Source organism: Miscanthus floridulus, chromosome 2 (genome assembly GCF_019320115.1).
Source record: "Miscanthus floridulus cultivar M001 chromosome 2, ASM1932011v1, whole genome shotgun sequence".
Lineage (NCBI taxonomy): Eukaryota > Viridiplantae > Streptophyta > Magnoliopsida > Poales > Poaceae > Miscanthus > Miscanthus floridulus.
In genome coordinates this window covers 119,414,707-119,420,734 of record NC_089581.1, presented here as the reverse complement: position 1 = coordinate 119,420,734, position 6,028 = coordinate 119,414,707, and the positions used below count along the sequence as shown (strand labels likewise).

General features: G+C 43.8%; 1 long non-coding RNA gene across 1 annotated transcript; it reads right to left on the bottom strand.

The window, feature by feature from the left end:
• Positions 1-3,242: 3,242 nt before the first annotated feature.
• Positions 3,243-3,814, bottom strand: LOC136539488 (uncharacterized). Its single transcript, XR_010779698.1, has 3 exons — positions 3,661-3,814; positions 3,382-3,594; positions 3,243-3,320 (listed from the first exon to the last, which is right to left on the bottom strand). It is a non-coding gene; the product is annotated as an uncharacterized lncRNA (long non-coding RNA).
• Positions 3,815-6,028: the final 2,214 nt, after the last annotated feature.

The window sequence follows — 6,028 nt, the reverse complement described above, 5'->3', positions numbered from 1 at the left end:
GGAAAGAACGTGTTATTTATTATTTGAGCAGAAGATTAGTGGATGCTGAGACGAGGTATTCGGCCATCGAAAAATTGTGTCTGTGTTTATACTTTTCTTGTGTCAAATTAAGGCATTATTTGTTATCTGCCGAATGTACGGTCATATGCAAAGATGATGTGGTCAAGTATATGTTGTCGATGCCGATATTAAGTGGTAGAATCGGCAAATGGATTTTAGCATTATCAGAATTTGAACTACGTTACGAATCAACTAAGGCAGTTAAAGGGCAAGTGATGGCTGATTTTGTCACTCAGCATTGTAATACAGTGGACTCTCTGGGGATTGCTCCCTGGACACTTTTCTTCGATGGGTCCACATGTGGTGAAGGAGCAGGTATCGGCATTGTGTTAATTTCACCTCAAGGAAGGAAGTATGAGTTTTCATTGCCGATTGTTGCTACAGCGACAAACAATCAAGCTGAATACCAAGCCTTGATAAAAGGGTTAGAATTGCTGAAGGAGATACGTGCTGATGTTGTTGAAATCTTTGGTGATTCTATGCTAGTTATAAATCAATTGGCTGGAATTTATGAATGCCGAAGTGAAGCTTTGGTTTCGTATTATGAGAGATGTTTGCAATTGTTGAAAGGATTTAGAGGTTTTCGTCTTGAACATATCTCTCGATTGCATAATGAGGAAGCTAATCGACTAGCTCAGCATGCTTCAGGGTATCAGCCTATTCAGGAAGTGCTAACATCGGCAGTTGATACCGATGACTGGAGGAAAGAGATTGTTGATTATTTAAAGGATCCATATAGAAAGGTTGAGAGACGTATAAGGTTCCAAGCTACCAAATATGTGCTCCTCGATGATGAATTATATTATCGAACTATAGATGGAGTTTTACTTAGATGTGTTAGTAATGACGAATCGAAAAGCTTGATGGGTGAAATTCATGAAGGAGTATGTGGGGCACATCAATCGGCTTTCAAGATGAAATGGATGATCAGAAGGAATGGGTACTATTGGCCGACTATTCTTGAAGATTGTTTTAAATATTTTAAAGGATGCCAGGGGTGTCAAAAGTTTGGTAATATTCAAAGAGCGCCTGCATCGGCTATGAATCCTATAATCAAACCATGGCCGTTCCGGGGATGGGCTATTGATCTCATTGGTCAGATTTATCCGCCATCGAGTAAAGGACATAAATTTATTCTGGTTGCTACCGATTATTTCACAAAGTGGGTTGAGGCAATTCCTTTAAAAAAGGTGACATCGGTCAATATGATTGATTTTGTGAAAGAGCATATTGTTTACCGATTTGGTATTCCTCAGACTATCACTACCGATCAGGGCACTATGTTTACATCAGGAGAATTTGATGAGTTTGCTGTAGGTATGGGAATTAAAATTTTAAATTCTTCTCCATATTATGCTCAAGCTAATGGTCAAGCTGAGGCTTCTAACAAAGGGATCATCAAACTCATTAAGTGCAAAATTGAAGAAAATCCTAGGAGGTGGCATACAGTATTAAATGAAGCCTTGTGGTCATATCGGATGTCATGTCATGGTGCAACCAAAGTAACGCCTTATCAGTTAGTATATGGACACGATGCAGTATTGCCTTGGGAAATTAAGGTTGGCTCTAGACGAATACGTTCTCAAAATCAGCTGACAGCCGATGATTATAATACTCTTATGAAGGATGAGTTGGAAGATGTGGCGGGTCATCGGTTAAGGGCTTTAGTTAGTATCGAAGAAAATAAGAAAAGAGTAGCTAGATGGTATGACAAGAAGGTGAAAGTAAAAGAGTTTGCCGATGGAGATCTGGTCTGGAAATTGATTTTACCGATTGGGACTAAAAGTTCAAAGTTTGGAAAGTGGTCTCCTAATTGGGAAGGTCCATATCGGATAAATCAGTCTGTTCCTGGTAATGCATATATTTTAGAAACCCTCGAAGGGGTTGTGTTTCCCAGAGCGTTAAATGGAAAATATTTAAAGAAATATTACCCTAGTATCTAGATAGACGCATAAAAGTATAAGTGCCGATAACAGTACTATCGGCTAGAATTATGCAAGGATGTCAATGTCTCATAAAGTGCCGATACAATAAATAAGATTACACATTCAACAAGGATTGGATAGCTAATATCGCACGCAGGCGAATCTGGTCGGCTTCCTCCATTTCTTTGATATCGTCATCGGCAGCACCCTCCACAGGCTTGAGTTTTTTCTTCATGGCCAAGGCTTTGCGAGCCTGGATGTCTCTTTCTTGCTGAAGGGCCTTGATGGCATCGGGTAGCTGGCTTTCTTCTTGTTGGGCATGACTTAAGGCTGCCTCGACTTCTTTCAATTCAGCCAATAGAGCCATCTTCCTTGCTGATAAATCCAAGATTTTCTGCTTAAGTTCAGCGCCCGAAGTCTGCAAGTTGCCGATGCCCTTGTGCTTCTCATCGGCAATCTGTTTCAGTTGTAGCATCTCTTCTTTGAGTTGAGCCTGAGCTGCTCTATCGGCAATGCGCTGAGCAGCCCGTTGATATTGCAGTTGGCGGCTTTCTAAGTGAGCTGCTGGGAAAAGTACTTCTTCAACATCGGCAGGGACCTGGCCACGAATTGTTTTGAAAATTGCCTTTGCGGGGTCCGAGTCATCTACCAGTTGGGCGGTACCTTGTTGTAGCAAGTTCAGGAGGGTTTCCAACTTGGATTTAGTCTCTGCCGATATTGTTCCCAGTGCAAGGGAAGAACTTGTCTCCTCTCCATCGTCGTCAGAAATGTCGATGGCAAAGGAAAATAGGCTGTTCGGGGAATCTTGTTCCTGAGAGAGAGAAAAGGAGATCAGTTAGGGAGTAAGTATGAGTATTGTAAATCAGCTAGGTTGATCGGTTTACCTGTTTCAAGGCAATTTCCTGTGCTTTGACTGGAGGAAGCAACCTGGAGTATGTCATGTGGGGGATCGGCTGAGCTTGCCTGATGGGATATCCTCTGTGACTTCATCGGTGGTGGGCTCTTGAGGTATGATGGCCAATGACATTGGGGCAGATGTAGGGATCGGCATAGACCTTTGTCGTTTTGGCTGTGCTTCAGTATCTGTTAAAGCTTTGCGCTTTGCTTGGGCATCGGCAACGATTGGCTGGGGGGCATCGACACTTGTTGGTTGTGAAGCTTGGACATCTGGTACGTTTGCCAATGTACCCAATTGTTGCTGCAAAACAAGTGTAAGAGATGATATTTAACCGATAAAATGTGAAGTCAAGAAGCTACCTCTGAAGGTTCATCGAAAGAAGTGGTGCTTGATATCGGCGGAATTGCCGATGACGATCCAGTAGCAGTTCTTACCCCCTGATGATTAAGGTTAATATAGTTTGTGATCGGCATAAGTAAAAATAAACAAGATTGTTACCTTAAATGCTTTGACCAAGGTTGTAGCAGCAGCCGATGGAGTAGCCCTGGATGTAGCCAATTTGGACTTGGAAGTGATGGTCTTGGTACGAATCTTCTGGTGGGTCAAAGCGGCTAAGGTGGGAGCGTTGTAGCCGATCGGCGATGTTGGGGAAACAGGCCGGAGATTGAAGGGTTTCCCACTTTTGCTCACCGATGGTGCTGGGTTGTTAACCTGTTACAAGAAAATCAGTTACTGATATATGAAGGGAAAAGCAGAAGGGAGTTAGAGGAAACTTACCGCGTCGTCAGGGATGGCATATTCAGGGTCGATCATGTGCCGATATGTGTGAGCAGAAGTTGCGAACAGTTGTTCTTTCCACTCTCGCCACCATTGCTTATATGACTCGGTGATGAAAGATATTGGTGTCCAGGTGGATATATCAACATCTGTAGTATCGGCATCAGGGGAGAGTTGTACTACCTTGTTCCAATCTGTTCCGCAGGTGATTGTTTCCCTGGGTTTGATCACATCGGCAAAGCAGAGTTTGATGGGCAGCTGCCCAAAGGCCAATTGGCGGGATACTGCCGATGGGTTGTAAAATTCATACGTAATGTTGGTGTTTTTCCCGCTGCCGAATGTGTTTACTGGAATTGCCCTGGGAGTGATGATAGCCATCATGAGCTCATTATCTTGATTCAGAGTGTCATCGGCAAAGTTGAAAAGAAGGGGGAATCTGTTTTCTTCGTCAATATAAGGCACCCAGGCCCTATGATCACGAGAAAGACCATTGTAGAAGCTTTGAAAGAATCTGCCGATTTGATCTTCGTTGGCTTCTGTTCCAGGAAGGACAATTATGGCTTCACCAAAATTGAGGGGTGAGCGTGTTGCCGATTCATCATCCCCAAGCACATAGTCTTCAGCAATTTCTCGTGGGAATTGTTGAGCAAAAAAGTCCCATTGCAAACGTTTGTGCATATGGGCATTCAGCCACATGTTGATAAACCACCACGGGACCTCCCAGGTTGCCGATGGGTTCGCCAAGCAAAAGTTTCTGAGACACTTGATGAAGAAGATGATAAGTGGAGCTCAGAAGGTATCGGCCAAGAGGAAACCTTACGCCATTAGCCAAAAGTTCAGCTGCAGGGAGGAAGGCGTTGGTTGGTCCTACTGATCGACCACAGAAGATAAATTTTTCTAACCACATATTCAGGAATGTGGCATGTTCCCTCTGGTTAAGTGTCCCGGTCTTCTGGTATTCTTGAATATATCCTGTCCAACCGCCGATGTTGCGGGTATTCACCCTATATTCAGACTTTCTACCATAAATGGAGCCTTCATCGGCAGTTGAGATGTCCAAGCCAGTAAGCATGTGGATATCGGCAAGGGTAGGGGTAGCTGGGCCATGTCCAAACATAAAAGTGTTGGTCGTGTCTGACCAGAAATAAGCAGCTGCAATTATCATTGATTCATTTTTCTGCATATCGGCAATAGAGAGCCTAATGCATTGGTCTAACCTTCGTTCTGCCCAGTATACTTGCATCGATCTATTAACCCTCAAGTACCAATCTTTCCACCCTTTGGTGGTTTTGGGCCAAGATCGGAATGTGTCTTTCCACAAATTCAGAGAGAAATTTTGGGCTCTAAAGGGGATTCTGTTAACCTCTGCATTGATCAGATCGGTTGGATCTGGGTTGCCCATTGGTCCAAGGCATTGGACGTGCGGCTGATCGGTTGGGATAACTAATTTGTTGCGCAGTTCCTAAGGTTATAGAATCCAGAGAACAGAAGAAAGGAAAAATCACCAACTGAATGAATTTGCGAAAAGATCAAAGTAAAGGGTAATGGAAGTGGAGCGAACCGCGGGGACGTCGAAGTTGATGGCCATTGTCTTGAGGAAGGTGGAGGTACGAGCCGGAAACTTGAAGTTAGCGCCGGAGAAGGGTTCTTGTTGGTTGGGGTCGCGCGGTTGTTCGTCGGAGTCGCCGCCGGAGAGAGAGAATGCCAAGGATTGGAGGCTGAAGGTAGAAAATGAGGGTTCCGGAGAAATCTATTTATAAGCCGCCCGGAATAAGGGTATTTTGGACTTATCTCTATGTCGCGCGCATATAGGTCAAGGCGGTTCAGAGGGATATGGTAACTGTTCGCGCGATAATCAGGGGATTGTACAGATGAGTTGATGACAAGTGATCATGACTTGGAAGGGATATCGATACAGGATATTTTAATTCTGAAAATGGCAGCATTATCATGTTAAGATCTTGCCGATGGGTTATTGTTTCGGTATCTTAACCATAATCAAGGCAAGAGTGGTTGGCGATTGTGCGATATTTACTGAAGTGCGTGAATCAAGATTAGATTTGATTGGATTTGATAACAAATCAAGTTTTGGCTTGGAGAATGAGTTACGGTAATCGGGCAAAGGCAAGCGTTATCTGGAGTAAATTTCGGAGCATTAATGGTTTTATACTCCGAAATTGGGGGGCATGTGTTGACACCGTTTTTTGCACGTGTCAAAATAATCGGAGTGGACTAATCGGCAAGGGGAAAGTTATTGAATACTTTGATAGCCGATGAAAGCCAGCTTGTAAAGATGGTTGCCGATAGCTGGTGATGGTCGATGGAAAGGTTGATTTGGACTCGGGCGTTGCCGATGAGGTTGGAGGTG